General features: G+C 46.9%; 1 protein-coding gene across 7 annotated transcripts in view; it reads right to left on the reverse strand.

Moving 5' to 3' along the window:
• The window catches only part of LOC310686844 (uncharacterized protein), an 82,091-nt gene extending 60,224 nt beyond the window's left edge, over positions 1-21,867 (reverse strand). For 2 of the 7 annotated variants that reach the window (XR_014516123.1, XM_083461190.1), the window contains exons 1-4: positions 21,678-21,867; positions 20,312-20,484; positions 18,222-18,364; positions 16,930-17,107 (exon numbers count right to left, since the gene is read on the reverse strand). The gene's annotated coding sequence lies outside the window, so the exon portion shown is untranslated. Of the gene's footprint in view, positions 1-294; positions 1,832-3,544; positions 4,372-16,929; positions 17,108-18,221; positions 18,365-20,311; positions 20,485-21,677 lie in introns of those variants that run through there. The other 5 variants (XM_083461193.1, XM_083461194.1, XR_014516124.1 and 2 more) reach the window with 4 other exon arrangements.
• Positions 21,868-23,094: the final 1,227 nt, after the last annotated feature.

The following is a 23,094-nucleotide window of genomic DNA, read 5'->3' on the forward strand; positions in this document are numbered from 1 at the left end:
CTCCCCTGCATCCAGAGGCTCCCTTGGCTCTGCTCGCCCCACACCCTGCGCCCCCATCTCTCCAGCCGGAGGCGCCCCCCCCCCCAGAGAAGCAGGGGAGGGACAGGGGGGTCTCTATCCAGGCGTCTCTCGCGCCGCTTAACCCTTTCATGGGCCGCTTTTCTCCGCGCAGAGCCAGGGGAGACGGGTGAGGGGTCCGCCCTGCGAGGAAAGCCCCCTGGGGGCGCTTGGGGGAGCTGGCGGGGGTCTCTGGGTCCTTTCCCCCCTCTCCGCCCCCCCCCGCGACCCCTTTACCTCTTTCTCCTCGCTCCCGATCCTCCTTTCCTGCAACATCCACGGGGGGGGTCCCCTGCCTCCTCCCTCCCCTTTCAGAAAGCGCCCCCCCCCCGAGCTACGGGGCAGAGCAGCAATCCGGAGTGGAAGCTCCACTTCCGGGAGAAGCAGAAAGGTTGGGAGGGGGGCTCCCCGCCCCACATTTCTGGAGCAGAAACCGGATTGGAGGAGGAGGAGGAGGAGCAATGTATTGGGGGTGTGATTTGGGATTGTGTGGGCGGGATGAGAGAAGGATATGCCGGGAGGGGAGGAAAAGTGTTGAGCGGGGGGGGGGGGAGAAGGAGGAGTAGAACCCCCCCCCCGTCTTCCTTCTGGGGATCAGGAGAGGGGGGAGGGGCTGATCCCGACAATCCAACAGCGAAGTCACAAAATGAGTTCTGCATTTAAATCAGATCAGACTCCGAGTTCGTCTTTTGGCAACATGACAGGTCTGTCCGTCGGGATGCCTGAGGATTCCTGCTCGCTGCCTTTTCCTGGCCAGCCTGAGAGATCACTGGAAAGGGAGGATTTCTTGACTCCAGAATCCATCATCGCAGACCCGTTTCACTCAAGCATAGAGATCTGCTCTTTGGACCAGTCTGCTTGGATCATGGGGATCATCAATGGATCATATGAATCATCACTAGATCATCCATGATGTCATACCCGTCTCACGGAGGGGGCGGGGGCTCAGGATGAATCTCCTGCCACGTGACTGGGGGAGTCTGGGGGCTGACGGGGGTCAGACAGGGCTGCTGTTTTGCTCTCCTTACTATTTCAGCTCAGGTTTTACTGAAATGGGTGGATTCATTGAGGAAACGGGGCTACGTTGCAAAGAGGCATATGTGTATACTTTCTTACCACCCAGTGAGTTGTGTTGCAAAGGCCATTTGCAGAAAGGCTCCTATTGTATCACCTGCGGCCACATGCCGGAGTTTGGGTCTTTTTGCGGAAATGTGTCTCTATAAATGCACTTATCCCCGTGCATTTATAATGGCAAGACATTAAATCCCATGAGATGTGCAAACTGGCTGCTTTGGGAAGCACCACTCTGCAGCCCTGCCTGATGCACGCTTACTTAGGAGTAACCCCTACGCCGTTCCATCTGATGCACGCTTACTCAGAAGTAAGTCCCCATAGTCGCCTTTGGCTGGACTTGACCATCCAGGGGTCCTTTACCTTGGGTAACAGGGGCCAGCCCCCTGCTGCAGCCCCAGCCCCTGCTGGCTGGTCACATCTTCCACGCCAAGAAACTGGGCAGAGCCTTTAGGAGCCTCTGTCTGAACCTGCTGCTCTTCTCCCTGGCACCGCCATCTCCACGCAGGTGCCCCCGAGGCAGGTTGGCCTGCAGTTCCCCTCAGTGCCAGCCAGCACGATGCCTGCACTCAGGAAACCTGGAGGGCACTGGCTGAAGTCTGGGAGCCCTCAGTGCCAATGGGCAGCTGCTTTGCTTTTACTTCGCCTGGCGGACATCAACACAGCACCCTACAGGGGGGTGGTCTCTTGTTCAGATGCCCTCCCTGGGGAAGAGTCTTTGGCCACAGGGAAGTGTGCCAGGAGGGGCCATTGAGAGGTCAGTCTGGCACAGCCAGTGGGGAGACTGCCTTCCTTGGGTGGGGTGGGGGGAGCTTGGATGGGCCCCTGCCTGTGATGCTTAGCAGAGATTACTACTATGCTGGGGGTTCAACTAGATGACTCAGGAGGGCCCTCCCTACTTTACAGTTTGAAGCCCCCGCACTGCCCCCTCCACACCACCCAGATGGGACTCTCTTGTCCAACCCCACAAGGCCATTCCTCTGCCTGGACGGGGAGGGGGAGATAAGGTTCGCCAGCACTGCAGCCCCTAACTTTCAAGCTGGGGCAGAGATGCAGATGCTCCAGGGTCTGGGCTGGCCACAGGCACCCATGGGCATGGATGTTGAGCCTTTCTTGGGGGGGGGGTGTTACAGAAAAATCTAGGTGCGAGGCTGCTCAGTCCCCCAGCTCGTCGGGCTGAGCCCTGCGGGTCCCTGCGGAATAAAGGGAGGAGTCCAGCCAACCGGAGCAAAGAAAGAGAGATTGCAAGGAGAGAGATTGCAAGGAGCTCCAAAGGGACTTCTCCAAACGGGCTGAATGGGCCGAAAATACAGTTCATTGACAAGGAGATTAAAGTGATGCATGTTGGGACAAAAAAACCCTACGCCCATTAATATAATGTACAGGCTCATGGGTCTGAATTGGATTTCTCTGTGTGCTCTGGGCCACCTCATGAGAAGAGAAGACTCCCTGGAAAAGACCCTGATGTTGGGAAAGATGGAGGGCACAAGGAGAAGGGGACGACAGAGAATGAGATGGTTGGATGGTGTTCTTGAGGCTAGCGGCATGTCCATGGGGTCACGAAGAGTCGGATACAACTAAACGACTAAGCAACAACAACAAGTGTGCTCTGGGAGACCAGGGGAGAGGGGAGCTGGTCACAGCAGGAGGGGGGGTCTCCCTGGATGCTTCAGCAGCCGGCCTTCTCTGGGTCTCCTGGACCCCTCCTCTCCCCTCTCTGAGCCTAAACTGCTCTCTGCCCCAGCCTCTTCCTGTTCACCAAACCCTGTTTCCTCCTCAGCTTGCAACACCTCCCCTCCTGTTCTGCTCCCTTTCCCCCCTCTTTCTGCTCACTGCCAACCCCCCACCAGTCCCCAGGATCTACGCCTTCTTCCCTTGTAGGTCCCCCAACTTCCCCCCCCTGGCACCCAGCTGTTCCATGACAGCAAAAGCAGAAACAACAGTAAAATCAGTATGATAGCAATATGATCTGTGGCCCTCTGGTAGGAAAACTCCCTAGCAGCATGACTGAATAAAAACTTCTGGGACTATGGAAAAATACTACCTTCCCCAAACCCCAGAATAAGGAGGAGCTCTGGGGTTGCCCCATGGGGTTCAAGAGTGAAGATGGGCCCATCAGGAGACTTCCCTGGTCCCTGCAGCCCCTCCGTTCCCCTCTTGCAATTAGGCTTGGGGGGAAATCACCCATTAACTTACAGTATTATCAGTTTTCTTCAGAATGCTTAGGAGGCAGGGATGAAGTTTGGGTGAAGAAGCAGTGCTTGGAGATGATGCGGTGGGGGGATGACAGAGAGCAAATCCAGTTTCAGCAATAGAAAAATACAGCTCACAGGATATCCAAGTCAGGCACACAAACCGGCAGAAGGGAGCAAGGAAGGAAAGAGGCTGGAAGGACACAGGGCAATGGAGGTGTGTCTTTCGCTTCCTGTCGTCTGGGAGGGAAGTCAGCAACTCGAAATCTGCAGGGGCTTCACGAAGAAAAGCTTTCTGCCAGCTGCTTCCAGGCAAATTAGCATCCCAGAAATCCAGATTCACCAACTCCACCTCACTATCAAAAGGTACCTTACATCTAAAATTATACTCACTAGAGTGAGACGTTGCCTTCATTATTTCATTACTATACAGATTTACATATAAACAGCAGAACCTCAAATACATGACATGCTTTTAAAATGGATTTCCTGCTGAGTTCATTGCTGTGAACAAAAGAGTGGACTCTGAAAGGAACATGTCCCACACTCCATACATCTAAATGGGTTCTCCCCTCTGAGTCCTTAGATGTTCCTTAAACACTCCATTATAACTAAAGCACTTTCTGCAATCTTTCCCTTTAAACAGCTTCTCCTCTTTGAGGGTTGATGGGTTTGTAGGGTGTCAACTGTTAAAGTTCTTCCTGTCCATGAGTCTGTGGATGTAGGACTTCCACTAGGACTGAACCTCTGTCTACTTGACATTTAAAGGGTTTCTCTCATGTGGGAGTTTGTTGATGTAAATCAAGGGTTCCACTCGGACTGAAGCTCCTTCCAAACTCCATTTAAATGGTTTCTTCCCTGTGTGTCTGCTGAGGTTTTCTAAGATTTCCCCTTTGACTGAAGCTTTTTCCGCACTTCATGCATTTAAATGGTTTCTCCCCTGTGTGAGTCCGATGATGTCTTCTAAGGCTTGCATTGAAACTGAAGCTCTTTGTATTGATGGAAGAGATTCATAAAGACCAAGCGGGCTTTCTCCCGGGAAGACACTTGTCTGATAATTTGAGGAACATAATTGATATTTTGGAAAAACTAGAAGTGAATATAAACACTAAAGCAGTTCTGATATTTGTGGATGCGGAGAAAGCTTTTGACAACATCTCTTGGAGTTTCATGAAGAAGAACCTACAGGGGATGGGGGTAGGCCAAGGTTTTGAAAATGGTATAGGTGCAATATACTCTGAACAAAAGGCTAAATTAATTGTAAATAATGTGGTGACGGAAGAATTTACGATAGAAAAAGGGACACGACAGGGGTGCCCAATCTCCCCACTGCTTTTCATATCGGTCCTGGAGGTTCTGCTGAATATGATTAGAAGGGACTGGTTGGTTAAAGGTATACAGGTCGGAGCCAAACAGTACAAACTGAGAGAATTTGCAGATGACTTAGTATTGACGTTACAGGAACCAGAATCTAGTACTAAAAGGGTTTTAGAATTAATTCAAGAATTTGGTCAAGTGGCAGGATTTAAACTGAACAAGCTAAAAACTAAGGTTTTAGGGAAAAAATTTAACACCGATTGAAAGAGAGAGGTTTCAGAATGAGACAGGCCTGACTGTGGTTAAGAAAGTGAAATACTTGGGGATTAATATGACAGCCAAAAATGGGAACTTATTTAAAGATAATTATGAAACATGTTGGACAGAAGTGAAAAAAGATTTAGAAATTTGGTCAAATTTGAAGCTTTCACTGTTGCGTCGTATTGCTGTGATAAAAATGAATGTATTGCCTAGAATGTTGTTTTTGTTTCAGACATTGCAAATTGTGGACAAGATGGACTGTTTCAAGAAGTGGCAGAGAGATATCTCTAGATTTGTCTGGCAGGGCAAGAAGCCCAGAATAAAATTTAAGATATTAACTGATGCAAAGGAAAGAGGTGGATTTGCCCTGCCAGACTTTAAACTTTACTATGAATCAGCAGCTTTTTGCTGGTTGAAAGAATGGCTACTTCTTGAAAATACAGACATTTTGGATCTAGAAGGCTTTAACAACGTATTTGGATGGCATGCATATTTATGGTATGATAAGGTCAAAGCACATAAAGCATTCAAAAATCATATTGTCAGGAAAGCATTGTTTAATGTTTGGATAAGATACAAGGATTTATTGGAAAATAAAACCCCAAGGTGGTTGTCACCGATGGAAGCGAAAGCTCTGAAAAGGCAATGGACAATGGTTCTGGGATCGAAACCGGGGAAGGGAGGGTGGCGTTTGGAAATCCAAAGGCTGTTTGATTTTTTTTAAATTTTGTGTTGTTATTAGTATAAAAATGGGGAATCCGTGGAAGGGAAACTGGGTTGACCTTAGAAAAAAAAAATTTTTAAGTATAAATGATTGATGTATATAAGTTAAAAGTTGATATGTAAACTGAATTAAATATGATAACAAATTAAGGCTAAAAATTTAGGGATAAGAACTTGTTGGATAAATATTTGGACATGGAATACAAGAAGGGGAGGTGAGGGGAAGTTCTGGAAGAAAGTTATTGAAAATTTGGATTATAAAGGGGGAAATTTTCTTTTTTGTTCTTTTTTCTTTTTATCTTTTGTACTACTTAAAACTTTAATAAATATTATTTAAGGGGAAAAAAGAACATTGGCTTCCCGGTGGAAAAATCAAAATTAGAAACAGAACTGTTAGAACCCAAAACTAAGATTTTGTCAAAGATGTATAACTTGCTGTTGAAATGGAATACTCAGGATGAAATGGTGAAATCTGCTATGATTAAATGGGCACAAGATGTTGGACATAATATTATGTTTGCTGACTGGGAACAGTTATGGACCACAGGTATGACGTTTACGGCATGTAATACCCTAAGAGAGAATATTATGAAAATGATTTATAGGTGGTACATGACCCCAGTCAAGCTTGCAAAAATTTATCATTTGCCCGATAATAAATGCTGGAAATGTAAAGAAACTGAAGGTACATTCTTTCACCTTTGGTGGACGTGCCCAAGGATTTATTTATTTTTTAAAGATATTTATTGAAATTTTAAATAATAAAACTAACTTTATAATCAACCAGAAAAAAAGAAAACATTATCACATTCAAACAGAAACAGAAAAATACAGCAAAAAAACATACAAAAAGTAAATAAAAGAAAAACAGAAAAACAGAAAAAAAGAAACATGAAAATCCAATTTTTTACTTATTATTTTTATAACCTTCTTTCCTGACTTCCTCACACCTCCCTTTTCTGTGTTCCCTTTTACACACTCATATTCAGCAGTACCTTACCTTCTTTCAAATCTTATTCTATATTTATACTTTCCAACCTATTATGTCTCCAATTTTCCTTTCCTTGTAAGTCCATTTTTACCTGTTCTTTATAACTTAATCCCTTTGTGCCATTTAGTTTAAATTTGACATAATATTATTCAATTCTTTTTCACCCTTATTCTTTTAAAACATTTTTTACATATTCCTTTCAAATATGTCACTAATGCCATATTATCTTTATAGTCTGAACATCATTTTAACATTCAAACACTTTGCAATGTTTTTGCAGGTAGTCTTTGAACTTCTTCCAATCCTCTTCCACTAACTCTTCTCCCAGGTCTCGGATTCTGCCAGTCATTTCTGCCAATTCCATGTAGTCTATCACTTGCATCTGCCATTCTTCCAGGGTGGGTAAATCTTGTGTCTTCCAGTACTTTGTGATGAGTATTCTTGCTGCTGTTGTTGCATACATAAAAAAAGTTCTGTCCTTCTTTGGCACCAATTGGCCGACAATGCCCAAAAGGAAGGCCTCTGGTTTCCTAGGGAAGGTATATTTAAATACCTTTTTCAGTTCATTATAGATCATTTCCCAGAAAGCCTTGACCTTTGGGCACGTCCACCAAAGGTGAAAGAATGTTCCCTCATTTTCTCTACATTTCCAACATTTATTATCAGGCAAATGATATACTTTTGCAAGCTTGACTGGTGTCATGTACCACCTATATATCATTTTCATAATATTTTCTTTTAAGGCATTACATGCCGTAAATTTCACACCGGTGGTCCATAACTGTTCCCAGTCAGCAACATAATGTTATAACCAATGTCTTGCGCCCACTTAATCATAGCTGATTTGACCGTTTCATCCTGAGTGTTCCATTTTAACAGCAAGTTATACATTCTTGAAAGTACCTTAGTTTTAGGTTCTAACAATTCTGTTTCTAATTTCGATTTTTCCACCTGGAAGCCTATTTTTTTATCCATATTAAAAACATCTAATTTGATAATAATGTAGCCAATCTTGCACTTTATCTTTTAATTTCTCAAAACTCTGCAATCTCAATGTGTCTCCATTTTGTTTTAATATCTCCCAATATTTCGGCCACTTGGCCTCCATATTGAGTCTTTTCAGAGCCTTAGCTTCCATGGGTGATAGCCACCTTGGGGTCTTGTTTTCTAATAAATCTTTATTTCTTATCCAGACATTAAACACTGCTTTCCTGACAATATGGTTCTTGAATGCTCTATGAATTTTAACCTTGTCGTACCACAGATATGCATGCCACCCAAACGCATTGTTAAACCCTTCCAAATCCAAAATGTCAGTGTTCTCCAGAAGTAGCCAGTCTTTCAACCAGCAGAATGCTGCTGATTCATAATACAACTTCATGTCAACTTCTCGGTAGTGGCGCCCGTCCTGTGGAACGCCCTCCCATCAGATGTCAAAGCGATAAACAACTACCTGACATTCAGGAGACATCTGAAGGCAGCCCTGTTCAGGGAAGTTTTTAATATGTGACATTTTAGTGTATTTTTTATCTTTGTTGGAAGCCGCCCAGAGTGGCTGGGGAAACCCAGCCAGATGGGCGGGGTACAAATAATATATTATTATTATTATTATTATTATTATTATTATTATTATTATTATTATTATTATTATGTCTGGCAGGGCAAACCCCCCTCTTTCTTTAGCATCAGTCAATATTTTAAATTTTATTCTGGGCTTTTTGCCCTGCCAGACAAACTTAGAAATGTCTCTCTGCCACCCCTTGAAACAGTCCATCCTGTCCACAATCTGCAAAGTTTGAAACAAAAACAGCATTTTTGGCAGTACATTCATCTTTATGGCAGCAATTCAACCCAACAAGGAAAGCTTCAATTTTGACCAAATTTCTAAATCTTTTTTAACCTCTGGCCAACATTTTTCATAATTATCTTTAAATAAATTCAAATTTTTGGCCGTCATATTAATCCCTAGATATTTCACTTTCTTCACCACATTTAAATCTGTCTCCTTCTGAAACCTTTCTTTTTCCATTGTTGTCAATTTTTTCTCCAAAACCTTAGTTTTTTGCTTGTTTAATTTAAATCCTGCCACCTGACCAAATTCTTGAATCAGTTCTAAAACTCTTTTCGTACTAGATTCTGGCTCCTGTAATGTCAAAACCAGGTCATCTGCAAAGGCCCTGAGTTTATATCGTTTAGCTCCGACCTGGATTCCTTTAATCAACCGGTCCCTCCTAATCATGTTCAAGAGCACCTCCAGGACCGAAATAAATAGCAATGGAGAGATAGGGCAACCCTGTCGTGTTCCTTTTTCAATTTTAAACTCTTCTGACACCACGTTATTTACTATCAATTTTGCTTTTTGTTCTGAATAGATTGCGTCTATACCATTTTCAAACCCCCGTCCCACTCCCATTCCCTTAAGATTTTTCTTCATAAAATTCCAAGAGATATTGTCAAAGGCCTTCTCCGCATCAATAAAAATCAAAACTGCTCTTGTGTTAGTGTTCGTTTGCAATAACTCCAAAATATCAGTAATGTTCCTTGTATTGTCAGACAAATGTCTGCCTGGGAGGAAGCCTGCCTGGTCTTTATGGATCACTTCATTTAACACTCTTTTTAATCTGTTAGCTAAAATATGTGCAAAAATTTTATAATCCACATTTAAAAGGGAAATGGGACGGTAGTTCTTGAGTTGTGTCTTTTCAGCTTCAGATTTTGGTATAAGTGTGATGAAAGCTTCTTTACATGACTCCGGTGCCTTCTTTCCCTCCATAATCTCGTTGCACACCTCCTTTAATGGTTGAATTAAATAGTCTTTCAAAGTCTTATAATACTTGGAGGTTAACCCATCCGGCCCTGGAGACTTGCCCAGTTGCATGTTGTGAATGGCACCTTCAATCTCCTGTTCCGTTATCTTATGGTTAATAATAATAATAATAATAATTTATTATTTATACCCCGCCCATCTGGCTGGGCCTCCCCAGCCACTCTGGGCGGCTTCCATAAAAACCAAAAATACAATAAAATATCACATGTTAAAAACTTCCCTGAACAGGGCTGCCTTAAGATGTCTCTTGAATGTCAGGTAGTTATTTATCACTTTGACATCTGCTGGAAGGGCGTTCCGCAGGGCGGGCGCCACTACCGAGAAGGCCCTCTGCCTGGTTCCCTGTAGCTTTGCTTCTCGCAATGAGGGAACCGCCAGAAGGCCCTCGGCGCTGGACCTCAGCGTCCGGGCAGAATGATGGGGGTGGAGACGCTCCTTCAGGTATACAGGACCAAGGCCGTTTAGGGCTTTAAAGGTCAGCACCAACACTTTGAATTGTGCTCGGAAACGTACTGGGAGCCAATGCAAGTCTTTCAAGACCGGTGTTATATGGTCTCGGCGGCCGTTCCCAGTCGCCAGTCTAGCTGCCGCATTCTGGATTAGTTGTAGTTTCCGAGTCACCTTCAAAGGTAGCCCCACGTAGAGTGCATTGCAGTAGTCCAAGCGGGAGATAACCAGAGCATGTACCACTCTGGCGAGACAGTCGGCAGGCAGATAGGGTCTCAGCCTACGTACCAGATGGAGCTGGTAAACAGCTGCCCTGGACACAGATTTGACCTGTGCCTCCATGGACAGCTGTGAGTCCAAAATGACTCCCAGGCTGCGCACCTGCTCCTTCAGGGGCACAGTTACCCCATTCAGGACCAGGGAATCCTCCACACCTGCCCGCCTCCTGTCCCCCAAAAACAGTACTTCTGTCTTGTCAGGATTCAACCTCAATCTGTTAGCCGCCATCCATCCTCCAACCGCCTCCAGACACTCACACAGGACCTTCACCGCCTTCACTGGTTCTGATTTAAAAGAGAGGTAGAGCTGGGTATCATCCGCATACTGATGAACACCCAGCCCAAACCTCCTGATGATCTCTCCCAGCGGCTGCATGTAAATGTTGAAGGTCTTCTCCGTAGTCAAAACAAAAAAAATTCCTTCCAGTAGCACCTTAAAGACCAACTAAGTTAGTTCTTGGTATGAGCTTTCGTGTGCATGCACACTTCTTCAGATACACTGAAACAGAAGTTGCCAGATCCTTCTATATAGTGAGAAGGTGGGGAGGGGTATTACTCAGAAGGGTGGTGGGAATGGGTGATTGGCAGATAGCTGTGATGAGCCTGTTGACGACTCTAAACGACTGCAATAGGTCTTACAGGAAAAAGCAAGGGGTGAGAAGGTGAAAAATGGCTTTGTCATGTATAGTGAGATAAGAATCCAATGTCTTTGTTCAGACCAGGTCTCTCCATGGTTTTAAGTTTGGTAATGAGTTGCAATTCAGCAGCTTCTCTTTCCAGTCTATTTCTGAAATTCCTTTGTAGTAAAACAGCTACTTTGAGATCTTGTATAGAATGTCCTGGGAGATTGAAGTGTTCTCCTACTGGTTTCTCTGTCTTGTGATTCTTGATGTTAGATTTATGTCCGTTTATTCTTTGGCGTAAGGTTTGGCCTGTTTGTCCAATATAGAGAGCTGAAGGACACTGTTGGCATTTGATGGCATATACAATGTTAGACGATGAGCAATTAAATAGTCCTGAGACGGTATGTGTGATGTTGTTGGGGCCAGTAATGGTGTTGTCCGGGTGTATGTGGCAGCAAAGTTGGCATCTGGGTTTATTGCAGGCTCTGGTGCCAGTGTCCGTGTTAAGTCTGGTTGTAGTATTATTGTGGGTTAGAAGTTGTTTAAGATTGGGTGGCTGTCTGTAGGCAATGAAAGGTCTTCCTCCCAGAGCTTGAGAAAGAGAACTGTCATTGTGATGCGTTGTACTGTTTTAACTTGGGAGCTGTATGTGATGACTAGAGGTGTTCTGTTATTTTCTTTTTTGGGTCTGTCTTGCAGCAAGTTCTCTCTGGGTATCAGTCTGGCTCTGTTGATCTGTTGTCTAACTTCATCTGCTGGGTATTTTAGTTCTAAAAAGGTTTGCTGTAGATCTCTTAGGTGAGAGTCTCTGCCTGTAGAATTGGAACAGATACGGCTGTAACGTAGTGCCTGGCTATATACAATGGACTGTTTGGTATGTTTGGGATGGTAGCTAGAGGCATGTAGATATGTTTGTCGGTCAGTTGGTTTACGGTATAAGGTGGTGTCTATGCGCCCATCCTGTATTTTTATAGTAGTGCCCAAAAAATTTATTTCTTGCATAGATTGATTCATTGTTAGGTTGATTGTGGGGTGAAATCATTGAATTTCTGGTGGAAGGTGTCCAGGGTCTGTTGGCCATGTGTCCAGATGATAAAAATATCATCAATGTATCGCAGGTACAAGAGAGGTTTGAGTGGGTAGGAGTTTAGGAAACATTGTTCTAAATCTGCCATGAAGATGTTGGAATACTGTGGGGCCATGCGGGTGACCATTGCTGTGCCGCTGATCTGAAGGAACAGGTCATCACCAAATTTGAAGTTGTTGTGGGTAAGGACAAATTGGCAGAGTTTGGTGGCAAAGTCCGCTGTGGTTTTATCTGAAATGGTGTTCTGAAATGGTGGGAACACACTACAGCACTGTGGTCCTCTGGTGGGAAAACTCCTGAGAAGCATGATTGAATCAAAAATTCTGGGACTATGGAAAAATACTATCTTCCTCAAACCCCAGAATGAGCAGGAGCTCTGGGGTTTCCCCATGGGTTTCATGAGCAAAGATGGGGCCCCCAGGAGACTTCTCTGATACCTGCAGCCCCTCCTTCCCCCTCTTGAAATTAGGCTGGGGGGGGAAATCCCCCATTCAATTTCAGTATTTCAAGTTTTCTTCAGAACGCGCAGGGCAGGAGGCAGCGAAAAAGTTCTGGTTCTTCAGAAAAAGTTCTGAAGAAGAAGTGTATCTGAAGAAGTGTGCATGCACACGAAAGCTCATACCAAGAACTAACCTAGTTGGTCTTTAAGGTGCTACTGGAAGGAATTTTTTATATATAAACACCAGAACTTCACATATACCTCATGCTTGTAGGAATGATTTCCTGCTGAGTTCATTGCTCAGAGTGGACTCTGAGAGGAAGACGTCCCACACTCCATACATCTAAATGGGTTCTCCCATGTGAGAGTCCCTAGATGTTCCTTAAATAAAGGTAAAGGTAAAGGGACCCCTGACCATTAGGTCCAGTCAAAGACGACTCTGGGGTTGCGGTGCTCATCTCACTTTATTGGCCGAGGGAGCCGGGCTACAGCTTCTGGGTCATGTGGCCAGCAGGACTAAGCCGCTTCTGGCGAACCAGAGCAGCGCATAGAAGCGCCGTTTACCTTCCCATCAGAGCGGTACCTATTTATCTACTTGCAATTTGACATGATTTCAAACTGCTAGGTCGGCAGGAACAGTGACCGAGCAACGGGAGCGCACCACGTTGTGGGGATTCGAACCACCGACCTTCTGATCGGCAAGTCCTAGGCTCTGTGGTTAAACCCACAGTGCCACCCGTGTCCCTGTTCCTTAAATACTCCATTATAAAGAAAGCACTTTTTGCAGTCTTTTCATTTAAACTGCTTCTCTTCTGAGTTTGTTGATGGTCTGAAGGGTTTCAACTCTTAAAGTTCTTCCTGTCCATAAGTCTGTTGAATTTGAACTTCCACTAAGAGTACTTTCCTGATTTTACCGTATTTTTTGCTCTATAAGACTCACTTTTTCCCTCCTAAAAAGTAAGGGGAAATGTGTGTGCGTCTTATGGAGCGAATGCAGGCTGTGCAGCTATCCCAGAAGCCAGAACAGCAAGAGGGATTGCTACTTTTGCTGCGCAGCAATCCCTCTTGCTTCTGGGATGCAGAATATTTTTTTTCTTGTTTTCGTCCTCCAAAAACTAGGTACGTCTTGTGGTCTGATAAGTCTTATAGAGTGAAAAATACGGTTATATGGTTTGTCTTTTGTGTGAGTCTGTTGACATAAATCAAGGGTTCCACTCTGACTGAAGCTCCTTCTACAGTCCATACCCTTAAATGGTTTCTCCCGTGTGTGAGTCCGTTGATGTGTTCTAAGGCTTCCATTTTCACTAAAGCTCTTTCCACACTGGATACATTTAAATGGTTTCTCCCCTGTGTGAGTCGTTGATGATTTCTAAGGCTTCCACTATTACTAAAGCTCTTTCCACACTCAATACATTTACCGTATTTTTCGCCCTATAGGACACATTTTTCCCCTCCAAAAATGAAGGGGAAATGTGCGTGCGTCCTATGGGGCGAATGCAGGCTTTCGCTGAAGCCTGGAGAGAGAGAGGCATCTGTGTGCACCGACCCCTCTCGCTCTCCAGGCTTCAGGAAGCTATCCGCAAGCCTCGCGCGCCCAGCGGCAGCTCCCACTGGGTTCGCAAGGCTTGCGGGCGGCAGCCTGCAGCCCGGATCATGGGGCACGCTGCAGAGCCCACCCCGTGCTTCGGGCAGATGTCCACAAGCCTTGCGCACCATGTTCGCAAGGCTTGCAGGCAGCAGCCTGTTCTGGGGGCTGGGGTCGGGGGAAGCCAGCCAGAAAAAAAAATTTTTCTTTATTCCCCCCCCCCCCCGAAAAAAAACTAGGTGCGTCCTATGGGGCGAAAAATACGGTATCTGGTTTCTCCCCTGTGTGAGTCCGTTGATGTGTTCTAAGGCATCCTCTGTTACTAAAGCTCTTTCCACACTCCATACATTGAAATGGTTTCTCCCCTGTGTGAGTCCGTTGATGATTTCTAAGGTCTGAACTCTGACTGAAGCTCTTTCCACACTCCATGCATTTAAATGGTTTCTCCCCTGTGTGAGTCCGTTGATGTCTTCTAAGACATCCACTATCACTGAAGCTCTTTCCGCACTCTATACATTTATATGGTTTCTCCCCTGTGTGAGTCCGTTGATGGTTCCTAAGCTTTCCATTTTCACTGAAGCTCTTTCCGCACTCTATACATTTATATGGTTTCTCCCGTGTGAGTCCATTGATGTCTTCTAAGATCTCCACTCTGACTGAATTCCTTTCCACACTCCATGCATTTAAATGGTTTCTCGCCTGTGTGAGTCCATTGATGTGATCTAAGGCTTCCACGATCACTAAAACTCTTTCCACACTCCAGACATTTATATGGTTTCTCCCCTGTGTGAGTCCGTTGATGTGATCTAAGGCTTCCACGATCACTAAAACTCTTTCCACACTCCAGACATTCATATGGTTTCTCCCGTGTGAGTCCATTAATGTCTTCTAAGATCTACACTCTGACTGAATTCCTTTCCACACTCCATGCATTTAAATGGTTTCTCCCCTGTGTGAGTCCGTTGATGTGATCTAAGGCTTCCAATATCATTAAAGCTCTTTCCACACTCAATACATTTAAATGGTTTCTCCCCTGTGTGAGTCCGTTGATGTCTTCTAAGCTTTCCATTTTCACTAAAGCTCTTTCCACACTCGATACATTTAAATGGTTCCTCCCCTGTGTGAGTCCGTTGATGATTTCTAAGGTTTCCACTCCGACTGAAGCTCTTTCCACACTCGATACATTTAAATGGTTTCTCCCCTGTGTGAGTCCGTTGATGTGATTTAAGGCTTCCACGATCACTAAAACTCTTTCCACACTCCAGACATTTATATGGTTTCTCCCCTGTGTGAGTCCGTTGATGTCTTCTAAGATCTCCACTCTGACTGAATTCCTTTCCACACTCCATGCATTTAAATGGTTTCTCCCCTGTGTGAGTCCGTTGATGTTTTCTAAGGTTTCCACTCCGACTGAAGCTCTTTCCACACTCCAGACATTTATATGGTTTCTCCCCTGTGTGAGTCCGTTGATGTGTTCTAAGGTCTCCACTCTGACTGAAGCTCTTTCCACACTCCAGACATTTATATGGTTTCTCCCCTGTGTGAGTCTGTTGATGATTTCTAAGGTTTCCACTCAGACTGAAGCTCTTTCCACGCTCCATACATTTATATGGTTTCTCCCCTGTGTGAGTCCATTGATGTTTCCTAAGGCTTCCATTTTCACTAAAGCTCTTTCCACACTCAATACATTTAAATGGTTTCTCCCCTGTGTGAGTCCGTTGATGTCCTCTAAGCTTTCCATTTTCACTAAAGCTCTTTCCACACTCGATACATTTATATGGTTCCTCCCCTGTGTGAGTCCGTTGATGATTTCTAAGGTTTCCACTCCGACTGAAGCTCTTTCCACACTCGATACATTTAAATGGTTTCTCCCCTGTGTGAGTCCGTTGATGTGATTTAAGGCTTCCACGATCACTAAAACTCTTTCCACACTCCAGACATTTATATGGTTTCTCCCCTGTGTGAGTCCGTTGATGTCTTCTAAGATCTCCACTCTGACTGAATTCCTTTCCACACTCCATGCATTTAAATGGTTTCTCCCCTGTGTGAGTCCGTTGATGTTTTCTAAGGTTTCCACTCCGACTGAAGCTCTTTGCACACGCGATACATTTAAATGGTTTCTCCCCTGTGTGAGTCTGTTGATGTGTTCTAAGGCTTCCACTCTGACTGAATTCCTTTCCACACTCCATGCATTTAAATGGTTTCTCCCCTGTGTGAGTCCGTTGATGTCTTCTAAGGCTTCCACTCTGACTGAATTCCTTTCCACACTCCATGCATTTAAATGGTTTCTCGCCTGTGTGAGTCCATTGATGTGATCTAAGGCTTCCACGATCACTAAAACTCTTTCCACACTCCAGACATTTATATGGTTTCTCCCCTGTGTGAGTCCGTTGATGTGATCTAAGGTGTGCACTCTGACTGAAGCTCTTTCCACACTCGATACATTTATATGGTTTCTCCCCTGTGTGAGTCCGTTGATGGTTCCTAAGGCTTCCATTTTCACTAAAGCTCTTTCCACACTCCATGCATTCAAATGGTTTCTCCCCTGTGTGAGTCTGTTGGTGATTTCTAAGGTTTCCACTCCGACTGAAGCTCTTTCCACACTCGATACATTTAAATGGTTTCTCCCCTGTGTGAGTCCGTTGATGTTTTCTAAGGCTTCCAATATCACTAAAGCTCTTTCCACACTCGATACATTTATATGGTTTCTCCCCTGTGTGAGTCCATTGATGTGATCTAAGTTGTGCACTCTGACTGAAGCTCTTTCCACACTCCATGCATTTAAACGGTTTCTCCCCTGTGTGAATCCGTTGATATCTTCTAAGGCTTCCACTATTATTAATGTTCTTTCCACACACCATACATTCATATGGTTTTCCCCCTGTGTGAGTCCCTTTGTGCAATTTAAGGTTTCCACTCTGACTGAAATTCTTCCCACACTCCCTGCACTTAAAACGTTTTCTCTCTGTGTGAGTCCGCTGGTGTGTTCTAAGTTTTGAGTTGAAAGAGAAGCTCTTTCCGCACTACATACCTTTGAATGGCTTCTTTCCTTTTTGTGTTCGTTGATGTGAACTATGTGTGCTCATTCAGTGATGCATATTCCACATTTCACACATTTTAATGGCTATTCCTAATGAAACGATAGGTGCCCTCTCCCCTGCAATTCTGTCTTCTCCATCACCTTTTTCGGAGTGGGCAGAAAGCAAATCCTGTTTGGGTTTCAAGGAAGAGAACAAAGGGAAAGAGAACACATCAACCGCCATTAGCACCTTCTCTTATTTCAACATCTCTTACATTCTCCCATGTCCTACCTATGTTCCCAATTTTTAGGAAATGAAAATGGTATGATGTCAAATGGTAGTAATGCATCAGGAACCTTTCAAGATCCTCAATCATCTTTAATAACACAGCATGATCTTGGAATACTGTTGTCCTGTGGGACTGCCTTTCAAATCAAGTGGTTGCCCCCGTTTACACCTCTAGATCTTCATGAATCACCTGCACAGTCCCACTGACCTCAGGAGGTCCATATGGATTATTTTGGGAGACCCAGGCCTACATCTCTTCCAGGGACTGTGGTCTGGGTCAGTCAGAGAACTAGTGACAAGGCTTGGTGCTTGGGGTCAGCTGAATGGGTGCTCAGGGAAGCTCCTGTTCTTGGAGATGGACCTCCGTCGAAATGCCTCACATTGCATGGAGAGAGCAGAAGAAGCAGAAGGAAAGCAGATGGCCCATGGGAATCCCAGACGGAAACACCCACCCCAAAGGTTCTTTATAATGATGATGTGCTGCCTGATCCTGTGCTTGTCTTCTGACAGAGGACTATCCTAATCTGAAAGGCAGGATATTCAAGGCAAGGAGATAACTGTTCTTCATGGTAGGTAGACATATTGGTCTGACACAGTTGAAGTAAAATAGTAAAAAAAATAGTCCAGCTGCACCTTAGGTTCTAGATATAAGCTTTTGTGTGCATTCACAGTTCTTCATATAGTGGGAGATGGTAGTTGGAGTACCCTTCTGAGAAAAACCCCACCCCACCCTCCCACGATATACAAGGGTCTGGTGACATCTGTGTCAGTGTATCTGAAGAATTATGCATGCACACCAAAGCTTATACCTAGAACAATCTTAGTTGGTCTCTAAGGTGCTACTGGACTATTTTTAAATGTTTTATTTCAACTGTGTCAGACCAACACGGCTACCTACCTGAATCTAGATCTCATGGGGTGTTGGGGATAAGTAGTTCCTTTGGTGGGGGGCATGTCCTGCACCTCCTGGGGTCATTTTTCCACCCTTGGTGCCCACCCTGCACTCAGCTCTCACCTGTGGCTTCCAGAAGCTGTCAGCATGCAACAGGGGTTCAAGCAACGGCTTCTACCAGCCGGCTAAACCAGGTGAGGAAAGCTGATGGGTCTCAAATCGTTGATGGGCTGGGTGGGGAATTCTGCTGCACCTGAAGTCAAGCCCTGGTGGATGGAGTGGAGGAGAACAACCGTGAATCCCACAGTCCAGAAGGCAGATTCTGCCCGTGCGGAAGAGGAACGTGAAGGGCAGATGGGGCACGTCGACCTGGAGGCTTGTTATCTAGTCCCAGGGTTACTCTGACATTGAATTATATATGAATTGCAGTATTGAAATGTGTCTGCTCCCACTTCATATTCTGATATTACTCTACTCTGCTTGTCTGTTTCTTACTTGAGTGCTGTTTTGGTTTGCTAAGTCAGGGTTTTACTGTGAGTTACATTTTTGCTATCTTTTTGGATCCTGTCATGCTTATCTGTCTTCAGTAATAAATTTCTCAGCTGATTTTTTTTTTCTGCCTCTGAGTGTTTTCTCCTACTCTGCTACCTATACATCGATCATTATGGAGGAGCAAGATCTGCAACCTAAAGCCCTCCTCAGCCTCGGCCCTGTGGACCTGACGGAGCATCTTTACCCCAGTCGTTCAGTCCGGACAGGGAGGTCCGCCTCCGAGAGTCTTCTGCTGGTTCCCTTGCAGCTAGAAGTGAAGTTCCAGGGAACCAGGCAGAGGGCTTCCTGCCCCATGGAATGCCCTCCCTTCAGAGGGCTAGGAAACAGGCAACTATCTGACATTTAGAAGACAGCTGTATCAGGAGGTTTTTAATTTTTGGATGTTTTACTGTCTTGTATATGTACTGTAGGGATGCGAGTAGCGTTGTGGGTTAATCCCCAGAACTTAGGACTTGCTGATCAGAAGGTCAGCGGTTCAAATCCCTGCGACAGGGTGAGCTCCCGTTGCTTGGTCCCTGCTCCTGCCAACCTAGCAGTTCGAAAGCACATCAAAGAGCAAGTAGATAAATAGGTACCGCTCTGGCGGGAAGGTAAACGGCGTTTCCGTGCTCTGCTCTGATTCGCCAGAAGCGCTTAGTTCTGCTGGCCACACGACCCGGAAGCTGTACGCCGGCTCCCTCGGCCAATAAAGCGAGATGAGTGCCGCAACCCCAGAGTTGGCCACGACTGGACCTAATGGTCAGGGGTCCCTTTACCTTTACCTATATGTACTGGAAGCTGCCCAGAGTGGCTTGGGGAAGATACTAATAGTATAACATCTAGAGTGGTGCCTCGGGTTACAGGCGCTTCAGGTTACAGACTCTGCTAACCCAGAAATAGTACCTTGGGTTAAGAACTTTGCTTCAGGATGAGAACAGAAATCCTGCTCTGGTGTGTAGGGATATTGCGGAGTGGACTGTGGGGTCTGGAGGGAGCACACTTTCCACCAGCAGGCAGCCACAATCTGCCTGCACGCGTGACCTTGGGGTGCAGGGCAACCCCCCCCCCCCGACAAGCCACAGCTGTCTGTACATCGTTCCACCTCTGCCTGACCTTTTGCGATCTCAGCAGTTTGCGGTGTCCTGTCTGTAACCCTTTTCCATGAGACGTTTGTCTCCATTCATCATACATTGAGCAAGGGGGAAATGACGCTGTGGAACAGGTGCCAAAATAGCTTTGTACCACCCCACGATTTTGGGACGGAAGATGTAAAGGTCACAGCCCAAAAATGTATTTGCCTGGCTTGCATACTTGTGTCAATAAAAGGAGGCTCCACAGGAATGGCAGTAGCTCGCTTCAGCCCACCTGTGCGCAGCTCACATGATGATCAACACCTGTCTTGGGCAGCAGGAGGCCCCATTAGCTAAAGTGGTGCTTCAGGTTAAGAACAGTTTCAGATTAAGAACAGAGCTGCAGAACGAATTCAGTTCTTAACCCGAGGTACCAGTGTACTATTATTATCATCTTGTGATTTTTTGTAGTTATTTTGGAATTCGTACTGCAATATTAGCTTACGAAATGTTATGGGTGGAGAAAATCACAGGGTTGCCATAAACTATAATCCCACCCACAAACTCTCATTCACACACAGTCTGTAAATTTGGGAATGACACACACCTCACCTGTGCTGATACTGGCAGTCTTTGGCCTGCACAGGCACACCCGGTGTGTAGAGCCTCCAGCCACAGGCACTGTCTATCATGAAAATGGGTCCTTTGACTGGGAAGATTCATGCAGTCGCTGTCATCGGATGATGATGGGTTGTATCTCAGCTTGTCAGTCACTCTGACATTGCCTATGAAGAATAAGAGGAACAGAAATGCTTTTGAGGTGCAACTTCTGTATCAATCCTGAGAGCCATTCCATGGACTCTGCACCCCTGTTTCTGATGACAGGTGTACATTATCCTCATCCTCAGTGGAAAAGACAATAATGATAGAAGCCTGAGAGAGAGGGAAAGGTTTCTGGCTGCTTCCTGGGTGGGATTGCGGAAACCAAGAGTCGCTTCTGAGAAGGCCTCCCCCCTCTCCTCTTCCTCTGGGGATTTCCTCTCCTCTCCAGGGGACCAGAGGTTGGACTGGGCAGAATCGCTGTGTCCGGACAGGGCAGGGGCTTATGGGGTGGGAAGAGGATGGAGATTGCAGGAAAATAGGGGTGGGGGGACAGAACCCCCACTTTCCAGGGATCCCTCTCTGGTCGCCTTGAAGGGGGGGCATTCCTGGGTGGGAGGGAGAAGCCAAGGCGGCCCCTCCGGAGATTCCCCAAGGAAGGCACGATGGAGACCCCCCAAGAGTGGTCTTCCTATCTCCCCCCCTGCCAATGCTGCCTTCCCTCCTCCCCCCACTTCCTCGACCCCCTCCCTCTCTCCCGGAGTCTCCCCTGCATCCAGAGGCTTCCTTGGCACCACTCCCCCCACGTCCTGCGCCCCCATCTCTCCAGCCGGAGGGGCCCCCCAAGACGAGCCGGGGAGGGACAGGGGGGTCTCTATCCCTCGTGCCCGTTAACCCTTTCGTGGCCCACCTCTCTCTGCGCGGAGCCCCTAGCGCTCCGGTTATTCCCAGCGGGCGCCACGATGGAGACTTCTCCCCCAAGACTGGTCTTCCTATCTCCCCCCCCCCCCGCTGCCCTGCTCCCCTCCCTCCCCCCATTCCTCGACCCCCTCCCTCTCTCCCGGAGTCTCCCCTGCACCCAAAGGCCCCCTTGGCTCGGGTCACCCCTCGCCCTGCGCGCCACACATCTCCATTCGCAGCCCCCCCACAGGAGCAAGGGAGGCACGGGGGGGGTCTCTATCCAGGCGCCTCCCTCACACCTTAACCCTTTCCTGGCCCGCTTCTCCGCGCCCCAGGGAGTCCTCGTGGGTGGGCGCCCCATCTCCGCCCCATCTCCGCACGCGTGCCGGGATCCAGGCCCCACGGAAGGCGCTTGGGGAGCTGGAGGGGTCTCTGGGTCCTCTTCTCTCTCCGCCCCCCCCCCCCGCGACCCCTTTACCTCTTTGTCCTCGCTCCGATTCTCATTTCCTTCCTGCAACATCCACGTTGGGCGGGGATCCTCCTCTTCCCGTCCTCCTCCCCCCCCCCCCCCAGATACGCCGCAGAGCAGCAATCCGGAGTGGACGCTCCACTTGCGGGAGAAGCAGGCAGGTTGGGAGGGGGGCTCCCCCCTCATTTCCGGAGCGAAGCAGGATTGGAGGAAGGAGGAGGAGGAGGAGGAGCAATGTATTGGGGGCGGGATCTGGGGTTGTGGGGGCGGGGTGAGAGGAGGATGTGCCGGGAGGGGAGGGAAAGAATTGAGCGGGTGGGGGGGAGAAGGAGGAGTAGAAACCCCCCCCCGGTCTTCCTTCTGGGATCAGGAGAGGGGGAGGGGCTGATCCCGACAATCCAACAGCGAAGTCACAAAATGAGTTCTGCATTTAAATCAGATCAGACTCCGAGTTCGTGTTTTGGCAACATGACAGGTCTGTCTGTCCATCGGGATGCCTGACGATTCCTGCTCGCTGCCTTTTCCTGGCCAGCCTGAGAGATCACTGGAAAGGGAGGATTTCTTGACTCCAGAATCCATCACCGCAGACCCCTTTCATTCAGGCCTAGAGATCTGCTCTTTGGACCAGTCTGCTTGGATCATGTGGATCACCAATGGTTCATATGGATCATCCATGATGTCATACCCATCTCACGGAGGGGGGGGGCTCAGGATGAATCTCCTGCCACGTGACTGGGGGAGTCTGGGGGCTGACGGGGGTCACACAGGGCTGCTGTTTTGCTCTCCTTACTATTTCAGCTCAGGTTTTACTGAAATGGGTGGATTCATTGAGGAAACGGGGCTACGTTGCAAAAGAGGCATATGTGTCTACTTTGTTACCACCCAGTGAGTTGTGTTGCAAAGGCCATTTGCAGAAAGGCTCCTGTTGTATCACCTGCGGCTACATGCTGGACTTTGGGTGTTTTGTGGAAATGTGTCTCTATAAATGCACTTATCCCCGTGCATTTATAATGGCAAGACATTAAATCCCATGAGATGTGCAAACTGGCTGCTTTTGGAAGCACCACTCTGCAGCACTGCCTGATGCACGCTTACTCAGGAGTAAGTCCCCATAGTCGCCTTTGGCTGGGCTTGACCATCCAGGGTCCTTTACCTTGGGTAACAGGGGCCAGCCCCCTGCTGCAGCCCCAGCCCCTGCTGGCTGGTCACATCTTCCACGCCAAGAAACTGGGCAGAGCCTTTAGGAGCCTCTGGCTGAACCTGCTGCTCTTCTCCCTGGCACCGCCATCTCCACGCAGGTGCCCCCGAGGCAGGTTGGCCTGCAGTTCCCCTCAGTGCCAGCCAGCACGATGCCTGCACTCAGGAAACCTGGAGGGCACTGGCTGAAGTCTGGGAGCCCTCGGTGCCAATGCGCAGCTGCTTTGCT

This window comes from Podarcis liolepis (genome assembly GCF_965112155.1).
Source record: "Podarcis liolepis genome assembly, chromosome: 10".
Lineage (NCBI taxonomy): Eukaryota > Metazoa > Chordata > Lepidosauria > Squamata > Lacertidae > Podarcis > Podarcis liolepis.